Genomic DNA, 13,393 nt, shown 5'->3' on the forward strand with positions numbered 1-13,393 from the left:
TGTGTGTATTTAAACACAGGTATTACATTTTTTATACCTAAAATGTTTTTTTGAGAGAGAGAGAGCATGAGTGAGGTGGTGGGTAGAGTGGGAAGGAGAGGGAGAGAATATTAAGCAGGCTCCACACCTAGCACAGAGCCCAACTCAGGGCTTAGTCTCACAACCCTGAGTCATGACGTGAGCCAAAACCAAGAGTTGGATGTTCAAGTGACTGAACCATCCCAGCACCCCTTAAAATATTTTTAACGAAAGACTGACATCAGGGGCACAGAATTGAATTAATCATAATTCTTGTTCATTGTACAGTCTCAAATTTTGCCCAAGAATCACCTATTTATTTATGGATAATGATGTATCAAGTCTCTGTGAACCCACCAACATGGGAGATAGGATCTTGAAAACAACTGACATCCACAGTGGGTATCACCATCCTATGCCTCTCTTCCCTCTGCCATAGGAATCCTGAATCCTGAGTTCATCATTCCCTTACTTTTTCATTGTATTCACATATTTCTAAAAATGTTTTTTTAATCTTATTTTTCATTAACTTTTAAAAAAGGGTATCATGCATTATGCAACTCTTGGGAGCTTATTTTCTCTACCTATTATTATATTGCTGAAATTCTTCCCTATCTGTGTCTCCTGTTGTAGTTCAATTTTTGGGCATCTGTATAACATTCCTATGTGTGACTATACTACATTATTTTTCATGCATTTTCTCTTTGATGGACATTTGGGTTATTTCCAAGTTTTTTCTTTTGTGAACAATGCTACTGTGAACATTTCTGCTTTGATGTAACTGGGTAAAGCTTTCTCCTGACATATACCCAGATATGTGAATGTCAGCTTCTAAAGACAATATTAAACTGCAACCAAAATGCACTCTCTTGAGCAATATATAAGAAATCCTGTGGATTCACTCTCCAAAACTTGTTATTGCTACACCTTTAAAATTTTTGCTAAATAGGAGCACCTGGGTGGCTTAGTTGGTTAACTGCCTGACTCTTGGTTTCAGCTCAGGTCATGATCTCAGGGTCATGGAATGGAGCCCCATGTCCAGTTCCACGCTCAGCACAGAGTCTGCTTCAGATTCATGCTCTCTCTCAAATAAATAAATAAATAAATTTTATTTATTTATTTATTTTTTTTGCTAAACAAATGGATTTATAATGATGTTGTATCATGGTCTTGATTTGTATTTCCCTTATCTCCATGACAGTGCACATCTTTTCATATGCTTGTTTACCAAATATATTTTCTCTTCTGTGAAATACCTATTTCGGTCTTTTGCCCATTTATCTATCAGGTTATATCTGTTTTTTCTCATTGATAGGAACTATTTATGTACTACTGATATTAATTCTTTCTGGTGCATTATCTTTTTATTTTAAGATCTATTTTGATAAAAAATTTAAATTTGGGGTGCCTGGGTGACTCAGTTGGTTGAGTGACTGCCTTTGGCTCAGGTCATGATCCTGGAGTCCCGGGATCGAGCCCCGCATCAGGCTCCCTGCTCGGCGGGGAGTCTGCTTCTCCCTCTGACCCTCTTCCCTCTCGTGCTCTCTATCTCTCATTCTCTCTCTCTCTCTCTCTCTCTCAAATAAATAAATAAATAAATAAAATCTTTAAAAAAATTTAAATTTTAATATAGTTAAGTTTATTAATATTTTCTCATAAAGTTAGCTCTTTTTGTATCTTAAGAAATCTATAACAATCTCAAGGGCCAAAAGAATTCTCCCATATATTCTACCAAGACTTTGAAGTTTCATTTTCATTTTTGCATTGCCTTATAGGTTAATTTTGCTATTTTGAAAACTTTATGTTCATGGAATCACACATTATATGTTCTTGTGTGACTGAATTTTTTTCTCTCAATACTATGTTTTTTAGTTATCCACATTGTTGCATGTAGCCCTGCAACATTGATTCATTTTCATTGCTTTACAGTATTCCCTTATGTAGATATTTCACAGTTTATCTATCTATGCTATTTTAAATTTACTTTTAAGTTGTTTCCAGTTTTGACTATTGTGAATGGTACTTCTATAAACATTTTGCACATTTCTTGATGCATCTTTCTTGTATCAAGGTGCATTTGTTGGGTGAATACCTAGGAATACACTAGCTTGGTCGAAGGTTTTGTTCAAGTTGGGTTGATTGGTAGTTCTCAAAGAGTGGTCCATAGACCCTGGGGACCCCTGAAACACTTCCAGGGAGTCTGTGATGTAAAAACTATTTCATAATAATACTAAGACATTATTTGCTCTTTTTCACTGTGATGACATTACACTAATGTTGCAAAAGTCATGGTTGGTAAAAGTATTAGTTACTTAGCCTGCCTCAAGACAATAGCACCAAATTTTAGTGGCAATTATTGTCCACTTCACTGCTATACACTAGCAGAAAAAAATGTCAGTTTCACTTGAGAAAGTCTGTGAGCGGGGCGCCTGGGTGGCTAAGTCAGTTATGCGTCTGCCTTCCGCTGGGGTCATGGTCTTGGAGGGTCCTGGGATCAAGCCCTGCATCAGACTCCCTGCTCAGTGGGGAGTCTGTTTCTCCCTCTGCCCACCTCCCCCCTCCTCCCGGCTTGTGTGTGCTCTCTCTCTCTCAAATAAATAAAATCTTGAAAAAAAAGAATGTCTGTGAGGAAGCAGTAAATTAATTAATCAAATTAATTTGATTAACTCTCAATCCTTGAGGCATGTCTTTTTAACATTTTGTGTGATGAAATGAGAATTATACAAAAAGCTGTATACCTAAGTATGGTAGCTCTTTTGAAGAAGAGTTTGTTAAAATTTTGGAACCTTGTGTCCATCACTGTGAGTTTAGTCAGTTTCCAGTGTTTAAAGACTTTTTTTGGGTGGGATCCTGCAATGATTATAACATGTGATTTTTTATAACACAAGATAGGATGTGCTAATATTTGGAAGATCTGTATAAGTCAGCCAGTATTTTCCTAATGACCAACACATAGTATTACACAATCATGTACAGTTAAACAATTCATCAAAGTGCAAACCAGAGGAGTGGATTTTAATGTAACAGAGTACAAATATTTTCATTGATATGATTTCAGATTCCACATTGCATCTGTGAAAATGAATTAAGGAAACCTCATTTAGAATAGAGCTGGGAGGCCAGAAGGGGAAAATCTCATGCCCTACCAACATAGTCAATTGCAGACCCCAACAGGAAGAGACTCCCCTGCCTTCCCAAGAGGAGGAAGCCTATGCTTTTTACTCCCCCAGGCAGGAGAAAGAAGAATCTCTCCTCCTCCAACCATAGCCCAGCCAATGAAAGACTGTCAGGACCCAGCCAATGAGAAGCCACTATAATTCCAACTCCCAGGTTACAATGGACTTTTTGTTTATAAGCACCGCCAAATCCCTCTTTCCCCCCTCCCACCTTTACTCTGTAAAAATGCTTTCCTTTCCTTTGTTTCCTGGACTTGCTTGTGGTTTTTGCCATAGCTCGCTTGTCCTGACAACTACTTCCCTGCTATTCCTGAATAAACCCATTTTTGCTGGTAAAATAACTGGCAGTTTTATTTTGAAGGTTAACATTAATAACCTTTAAGAAACCAGCACTTTTTGAGTTTTGGTGTAGTATCAAAGAAGAATACCCCAATTATCTGAAAAAGCTAAGAAAATACTCTTAACTTGTTCAACTGCATGTCCATGGTTGGATTTTTCTTCATTAACTTCAATCAAAACTATGTGCTGGTATATGTGGAGGACAGATGCTGAAGGTGGCCCCTGTGATCTGCCCCTCCTGGCATTCAAGCCCTTGTGTAATCCCTCACCTCAAGTGTGGGCGGGACCCATGGCTTGCTTTTAACCAGTAGAACATGGCAAGGTGAAGAGATGCACATGATTATATACCTGATTACATGACTGTATACATTATTACATTGGATGCCCAAGACTGTAGTGCCGTCTTGCTGGAATCTCTCTCCCCTAGCGTTATTCCCATGTGGAAGTAAGTGGCCATGTTGGGGAACCCCATATGGCTAGGAATTGTAGGCAGCTTCCAGGAGCTGAGGATGGCCTCTGACCAACAGCCAGCAAAACTGAAGCTGAGTCTTATAGCCCCACAAGACACTGAATGTTGACAACAGCCACATGAGCTTGGAAGAGATCCTTAATTAATAAATATTTAGAAATGTCTCTGTTTTAATTTCTAATATGGCAAATAGTAATTGATGTAACCCACATGTTATGGGCTGAATTGTGTCTCCCTCAAAATGATTATGTTGAAGCCCTAACACCCAGTATCTCAGGATCTGACTGTATTTGGAGACAGGGCCTTTAAAGAAGTGATTAAGTTAAAATGCAGCCATTAGACTGAATCCTAATCCAACATGACTGGTGTCCTTCTCAGAAGAAATTTGGACCCAAAGACACCAGGGGCACATATGGAAAAAGGAAAGACCATGTGAGGACACAGGGAAAGGTAATCATCTGTGAGTCAGGGAGAGGGGCTTCCAAAGAAACCAACCCTGCTGACATCTTGATCTTGGACTTCCAACCTCCAGAACTGTGAGAAAATAAATTTCTGTTGTTTAAGCCCCCCTGGTCTGTGGTATTTTGTCATGGCAGCTGTAGCAAACTAATACACCATATAAAAAATATTCTTTTGAGTTGTTAATAATTCTTAAGAGTGTAAAGGCGTCCCAAGAGCAAAACATTTGAGAACCTTTGTGACGGACAACTGCTAAGTTGTTCTCTAAAATGCTGTGCCAATTTATACTCACACGAATAATATGTGAATATTCCCATTGTCCTATATCTTCAGCAAAAAATTGGTATTGTCAGTCTTTTTAATTTAAACCATTATCATTTTAATTTACACTTCCTTAATTACTCTGAGTACATTTTCATCTTATTGACCATCTGATTCATAAGTGCCTATGGCATACCTTGCCTGTTTCCCTACTGAGTTATCTTTATTTTTCTTACTGATTTGGAATTCTTACATTGTATTGTTTATATATGTGATAAGTATCTTCTTCTACTCTCTGGCTTATATTTTCATTCACTGATCAGTTTCTTTTGATAAGTAGAAATTCTTATTTTTTATTTTTATTTTTTATTCAGAATTTTATTCAAATTCTAGTTAACATACAGGTTTCAGGAGTAGAATTCAGTGATTCATCACTTCCATACATCCCCCAATGCTCATCACAACAAGTGTCCTCCTTAATATCCATCACCCATCAAGCCCATCACCCATCGAGCCCATCCCCCACCTACCTCCCTCCATCAACCCTCAGTTTGTTCTTTATCGTTAAGAGTCTCTTATGGTTTGTTTCCCTCTCTCCTTTTTTTCTTTTCCGTCTTCCCATATGTTCATCTGTTTTCTTTCTTAAATTCCACACAGAGGGGCGCCTGGGTGGCTCAGTCGTTAAGCATTGGCCTTCAGCTCAGGTCATGATCCCAGGGTCCTGGGATCGAGCCTCACATTGGACTCTCTGCTCAGCGGGAAGCCTGCTTTTCCCTCTCCCACTCCCCCTGCTTGTGTTCCCTCTCTTGCTGTCTCTCTCTCTCTGTTAAATAAATAAAATCTTAAAAAAAAAATTCCACACATGAGTGAAATCATATGGTAGGTATTTGTCTTTCTCTGATTGACTTATTTCACTTACTATAGTACACTCTAGCTCCAACCACGTTGTTAGGAAGGTAGTCCAATATAAAAAAAGCTTTCACTTAGCACAAAGTCCTCAAGGTTCAGCCACGTTGCAGCCTGTGTCAGAATTTCCTTCCTTTTAAAGGCTGAATAATATTCCATTGTGTGTATGTATATTTTGTTTATCCATTCATCCATCCACAGACATTTGGATTGCTTCCACCTTTGGTTATGGTGAATAATGCTGCTATGAACATAGGTGTATGAATATCTGATCGAGTCCCTGCTTTCAATTCTTTTGGGTATATATAAGTATTTTTGCTTGAGTTTAGAAAAGTTATTTTCAGTTTAGTTCAACTCACTATTTAATTGAACACTTTTGTAAATATACCATGTCAAGTCATGTGGAAAATACCAATGAAAAATGGAACAAATTCTGGCTTGTGGAGGACTTACAACTTGGATGAAGGGGTATTATTCAAAATAAAAATGCCATTTCATAACTATATATATATACATATAGTCAGTAGTTTTCATTAATGACTTGTAGCATATTATCTAGGGAAAGGGCCCAACAATAGCATGCATTCTGAATTCTCATTTTTCTAATGTAGCCAAAAAATAAAAATAGGAACTATATAGAGTTGATACTGTCAAGAATGAATGTGTTTTTTTTATTTAATCACTGTGCTACCTGGAGCCATTTACTGACCTCTCTGTAGAAGGGGGTCAATGCTAGTGTTTATGCCTTGTTATGTCCCTATGGGATCTGGAAAGGGCTTCTCACAGTGCCTTGCCCAGGTGACCTCAGAAGGAACAACTTGGTGGCACCCACACAGTAGCCATGGAGGCTCCTGAGCTTCAGAATCCCTCCCTGATAGCCAGAGATGGGGACCCACTCCTGTCCGCAGCAGGGGCAGGCTTGGGGGGGTGGAGAGACCAGCCGTTTTCAGTATCAGCCCTCGACAAGAGTTGTTATTTTTCCTGTCATGTTTGTTGGGGTCCAGCTCAAGTTTGTTTTTCTTGCAGAAAGGCAGGAAGGCCAATTTGGAACACGCACAACTCACATGTCATCGACGATGACTTGGCCCAGTGCTTGGCATTGGCTCCCTGACAGTTAAAAGGCACAGGGTGGGCGAGCCCAGCGGCCAGCACTGAGGAACAAGGAAAAGGAGGGAGAATGCAAGATTCTTATCTGCTCAGGCCTCACAGGCCCCCCTCCATTCTTTTCCCCCTGCTCACTCCTCCCTCCAGGGACTTCTGGCTTCAACTCACAGAGGCTCCCGCCTGGAGGGGCCCTGCTGCTCAGTGGCCGCCTCCACTTTCTGTCCACCTCTTCCTCTTACTGAATGTGTGAGGAAGCATCCCACCCAAAGGAGGGGAAAGTCTGCATCAGCAGAGATCCATGCAGCAGCCTTGGTGGGAGGCAAAGGCAGGAAGAGAGAGAAAGAGCATTTTCCATTTTGGACCCAAGACAATTGTGCAGTTATTTGAGAAAAGCTTGGTGTTTTTCCACCCAGACTCGATTAGTATTGGAAGTCACCATATAAGAGTTTCACTGACTTTAAATATTAGGGTGTTTGGTGGGATTATGTAGTCTTGGGTGTATGTGTGGATGCTTGAGGAATGCTGTCCAGGCCTATTGTACAAAGATGCTGGGTGTTCTGGAGACCAAATCACAGCTTCACCTCTTAGTAAAGGAGCACACTCATCCAGGGAACCTTGATTGGGTAAAACTGGAAATAAAATATATACATAAATAATAACATTTCTAGAATGTGTTCTGATGTTCTAGGTAACTAAGGCTTCTCCAGCCTATTAACAACTATTTTGAGGAGTCAGTGTTACTTTGACAGGGTATCTCCCAAAATGACAGCTATTTTTGTGATTCCTGTGTGCTCATCACTTCTTTTATTTTTAAATTATGGTTGTTGTAGTTAGAAAAGAAGTAGGAGTCAGAGCTTTAAAGCTACCTTTGAAAAACTATACTTTATTTAGTGGTATAAGAGTAGCACATTAAAGACCTAAATGTGAGACCTGAAACCATAAAATCCTAGGAGAAAACATAGGCAGTAATTTCTTTGACATAGGCCTTAGCAACATTTTTCTAGATATGTCTTCTCAGACAAGGGAAACAAAAGCAAAAATAAACTATTGGGACTACATCAAAATAAAAAGCTTTTGCACAGCGAAGGAAATCATCAACAAAGCAAAAAGGTAACCTATGGAATGGGAGAAGGTATTGGAAATGATATATCAGATAAGGAGTGAATATTCAAAATATGTAAAACACTTACACAACTTAACAGCAAAAAACCCGAATAATCCAATTAAAAATTGGGCAGAGGACCTGAATAAACATTTTTCCAAAGAAGGCATACAGATGGCCAATAGACACATGAAAAGATGCCCAATATCTTCCAGGGAAATGCAAATCAAAACCACAATGAGGGGTGTCTGGTTGGCTTAGTTGGTAGAGCATGTGACTCTTGATCTGGGGGTTGTGAGTTCAAGCCTCACATTGGGCATGGAGCCTAAACACACACACACACACACACACACACACACACACACACACACACACACACTCACACACAAGAAAGCAATGAGATATCACCTTACACCTGTCAGAATGGCTAGAATTGAGATGCCTGGGTGGCTTAGTCGGTTAAGCAGCTGTCTTCAGCTCAGGTCATGCTTCTGGGGTCCTGGGATTGAGTCCTGCATCAGGCTCCCTGCTCAGCAGAGAGCCTATTTCTCCCTCTCCCTCTGCCGGCTGCTCCCTCTGCTTGTGTTCTCTCTCTCTCTGTATCAAATAAATAAATAATTAAAATTTAAAAAAAAAGAATGACCAGAATCAAAAAGACAAGAAATAGCAAGTGTTGGTGAGGATGTGGAGAGAAAGGAACCCTTGTGCACTGTTGGTGGGAATGCAAACTGGTACAACCACTGTGGAAAAGAGTGGACTGCTTTGACCAACATATATCAGTGGAAGTCGTGTTTGGGGACAGCAAGCCCAAGCATGAAGAAGGACTAACAGTTTATGTCTTGGAATTTCTTGGAAGTTCTGGTGGAAGTCCAGTCTGGTTATTGGGGGAACCCTGTAGAGAGGCTGTATGGAGTGGTCCAGGAGAGGAAGTGGTCTTCAAACTGTATAAAAAGAGGAGTTCAACTGTTCCATGGCCCAGCTGAGCCCAGACTCTAGACAACATGCTTAGCAAATGTATCCACATGGCACAGCCCCAGGCAAGACCAGCAAAGAACCACCTGGCCCAGCTCAGGTTGTAGAATTATGAGCAAATATGTGGTTATTTTAAGCTACTAAATTTTGGGGTGTTTTGTTATGCACAACAGATAATTAAAACACCAGATAAACTGATATCAAATCTTGGTGGAATTATTTTCAAATGTTTAGTGAATGGTATACAATAATTTTTTTTAATTCATTTGACTTTAGTTTATAATTAAGATCCTTTTTTTAAATTTTATTTTATTATATTATGTTAGTCACCATACATTACATCATTAGTTTTTGATGTAGTGTTCCATGATTCATTGTTTGGGTATAACACCCAGAGCTCCATGTAATACGTGCCCTCCTTAATACCCATCACCGGGCTGACCCATCCCCCCACTCCCGTCCCCTCTAGAACCCTCAGTTTGTTTCTTAGAGTCCATAGTCTCTCATAGTTCGTCTCCCCCTCCAATTTCCCCCCCTCCATTTTTCCCTTCCTGCTATCTTCTTCTTCTTTTTTTAAACATATAATGTATTATTTGTTTCAGAGGTACAGGTCTGTGATTCATTAGTCTTACACAATTCACAGTGCTCACCATTATAATTAAGATCTTGTGAAGATGGTATACCTGACAATTTTCTAAGTATCATGTTTTTCTAGATATACCAATTAGATCTCTTTTCTTTTTTTTTTAAAGATTATTTATTTTATTTATTTATTTATATTTTTGACAGAGAGAGAGACAGCAAGAGAGGGAATACAAGCAGAGGGAGTGGGAGAGGGAGAAGCAGACTCCCTGAGCAGGGAGCCTGATGCAGGGCAGATTCCAGGACCCTGGGATCATGACCTGAGCTGAAGGCAGACGCTTAATGACTGAGCCACCCAGGCAGCCCTAGATCTATTTCTCTTTTCTTGCATTTTAATTCTCTATTTCTTTTTCCTGGTCATTTTACATTAGAATACAAGGTATTTTCAAAGTGTTGGTCCCCATCAATTCTAGTAAAGTTTGCCGTTTTAAGAGTTTTTGATGATTGTTTTCCTCTATTCAAATTATTTGGGATATTTAATACCTTTAACATCCCTCAAAATGGAAGATGAAATTGTTTTGTAATTTTTCTGCAAAAGTTGGAAGTAAATTTGATCTTAGTAAATGTTCTATTTTGATTTTTGATGAAAATATTCATATTAAAAAGAAAAATAAAGGTCAAAGAAAGCATATGAAAGTGATTTTAGCTCCTAATAAGCAAAATAAATATAAATACAGCATAAAGTAATTATTGTTTTCCTCTTCTTATTTTTGTAATTGTGACAAAATATACATACCTATAATGTACCATCCTAGCCATTTTTCAGTGTGCAATTCAGTAGCATTAAGTACATTCACACTGTTATGCCACCGTCACCACCATCCATCTCCAGAACTTCTTCCTCTGTCCCATATGAAACTACACCCACTAAACAACAACTCCCCATTCCTCCTCCCCCAGCTCCTGGTAACTACCCTTCTGTTTTCTGTCTTTATGAATTCCATACTCTAAGTACCTCATGTAAGTGCATACAGTATTTGTCTTTTTCTAACTGGCCTATTTTACTTGGCATGATGTCCATAAAGGTTTGCGTTGTAACCTGTGTCAGAGTTTCCTTCCTTTTGAAGCCTGAATAATATTCCTTTGTATGTATCTACCACATTTTATTTTATTTTTTAAAAGATTTTGTTTATTTATTTATTTTAGAGAGAGGGAGAGAGAGTGAGTGGGGGGAGGGGCAGTGGGAGAGAGAGAGAGAGAGAATCTCAAGCAGACTCTCCACTGAGCACAGAGCCCAATGTGGGGCTCGATCCCAGGACCCTGAGATCATGATATGAGCTGAAACCAAGAGTCAGATACTCAAACTTCAGAGCCACCCAGGTGCCTTTATACCACATTTTATTTATGTATTCATCTTGTTTCTGCCTTTCAGCTATTGTGAATAATGTTGCTATGAACATGGGTGCAGAAATATTTCTTTGAGTCCCTGCTTTCAATTCATGTTTTCCTCTTTAAAAATTTTTTAAAAGTTTTTTTACATTGAGGAATAACTGACAAATAAAATTGCATATGTTTCTTGCTTCTCTCTTTTAAGAAAAAGCATTTTATCCTTGGTTTCTTTTCATTTAATTCTTGTCGGGGTAGGGTTTTTTTGTTTTTTGGTTTTTGTTTTGTTTTCTTTGGTATCAACACCTAATTTTTTTTTTTTTTTTTTAAGTAGGCTCCACACTCATGGAGACCAACTCAGGGCCGAACTCACGACTCTGAGATCAATACCCTAGCCGGGATCAAGATTAGGATGCCTAACCAACTGAGCCACCTTGGCTCCCCAACACCTAATGTATTTTATAACATTTTCCGAAGGTAAGATATTTAAGTTATTAGGGGTTAAATTCAAATAATTGTATTAAAAAGATTTTATTTTATTTTATCTTATTTTGTTTTATTATTATTTATTTATTTTTTAATAAAAGTTGCTGTATGCCCTTGGGCTAGCTACTTTCCTTCTTGCTGATGCAGATTCCTCTTATGTAACACTGGCTAATAACACTACCTGGGTGTAGCTGGTGATAAGGACTGAGTGAGGTGATGTGTGGAAAGGGCCTGGTGCCAGTCAGAGTTAAATCCCCTTTCTTTTCCTTCCCCAACTTTATTGAGGTAGTAGTTCACAAATAAAAACTGTATATACTTAAGGTATACAAACTTGACGTTTTCATATATGTATGAATTGTGAAATAATTATGACAATCAAGCTAATTAACATATCTGTCACTTTACTTACTTACCATTTTCTGTACATGTGTGGTGACCACACTTAAGATCTACCTTCTTAGCAAATTTCAAGGATACAGTATCATTAATTCCCCTTTCTCCATTAATTATAGTCACATTGCTGTACATTAGATCTCCAGAGCTTATTCATCTTACATAACTGAAACTTTGTACTGTGTAACCAACATCTCCTCATTTCTCCCACCCCTCAGCCTTGGAAACCTCCATTCTCCTCTCTGCTCCTGTGAATTTGACTATTTTAGATTCCACACATTCGTAGGATCATGCAGTATTTGTCTGTCTGTGTCTGGCTTGTTTCACTTAGCATAGTATCCTCCTGCTTCACCCATATTGTCACAAATGGTAGGGTTTCCTTCTTTGTAAAGGCTGAGTAATATTCCAGTGTGTGTGTGTACACACACATATATATGTATATGTTTTTTTGCCTATGATGTGATATCTACCACATTCTCTTTATCCATTCATTGCTGATGGACATTTAGATTCTTTCCATATTTTGGTTATTGTTACTAATGCTTTTGCAAGGAGTGCATTACAATGAAATGAGAGTACAGATGTCCCTTTGAGATACTGATTTCATTTCCTTTGGCTATATCCCCAGAGGTAGGATTGCTGGATCATATGGTAGTTTCATTTTTAATTTTTTTGAGAAAACTTTGTAGTGTTTTCCATAGGGGCTGTCCCAATTTTAATTCCCACCAACAGTGTACAGGAGTTCCCTTTTCTCCACATCCTCAGCAACATTTGTTATCTCTTGTCTTTTTGATAATAGCCATTCTAACAGGTGTGAAGTAATATTGTGGTCTAGATTTACATTTCCCTGATGATTGGTGATGTTGAACACCTTTTCATATACCTCTTGGCTATTCTTCTTTTTTTTAAAGGTGGAACTATACTTATGAAGCCTGAAAACTTAAAAAAAATTTATTTTAGAGAGAGAGAGAGCATGCACGTGAGTGGGGGGAGGGGGGGAGGGAGAGGGAGAGAGAGAATCCTAAGCATATTCCTCGCTCACCATGGAGCTTGACACGGGACTCCATCCCATGACCCTGAGATCATGACCCTAGCCAAAACCAAGAGTTGGACACCCAAATGACTGAGCCACCCAGGTGCCCCCTTCTTGGCTATTCTTTTGAGAAATGTTTATTCAGCTCTTTTGTCCATTTTTAGAAAAGATTTTATTTATTTATTTGAGAGAGAGAGAGAGTGACTGAGAGAGCAAGAGCATGAGCAGGGGAAGGGGCAGAAGGAGAGGGAGAAGCAGACTCCCCACTGAACAGGGAATCCAACACGGGGCTCTATTCCAGGATCTCGGGATCATGACCAGAGCCAAAGGTGGTTGCTTAACCAACTGAGCCACCCAGGCATCCCTCTTTTGTCCATTTTTTAAGTTTATTATGATTTTTTTTAATAATCTATACACCCAGTGTGGGGCTTGACCCCATGGCCCTGAGATCAAGAGTTACATGCTCTTCTGACTGAACCACCCAGGCACCCCTTTTGTCCATTTTTAAATGAGGTTATTTATTAAGTTTTTTGCTATTGAGTTACATGGGTTCTTTATATATTTTGGAAATCAACTGCTTGTCAGATATTTGGTTTGCAAATATTTTCTTCCATTCTGGACATTGCCTTTGCATTCTGTTGCTTGTTTCCTATGCTGTACAGAAGCTTTTTAGTTTGATGCAATCTCATTTGTCTATTTTTGCTTTT

This window comes from Zalophus californianus, chromosome 4 (genome assembly GCF_009762305.2).
Source record: "Zalophus californianus isolate mZalCal1 chromosome 4, mZalCal1.pri.v2, whole genome shotgun sequence".
Taxonomy (NCBI): Eukaryota; Metazoa; Chordata; class Mammalia; order Carnivora; family Otariidae; genus Zalophus; species Zalophus californianus.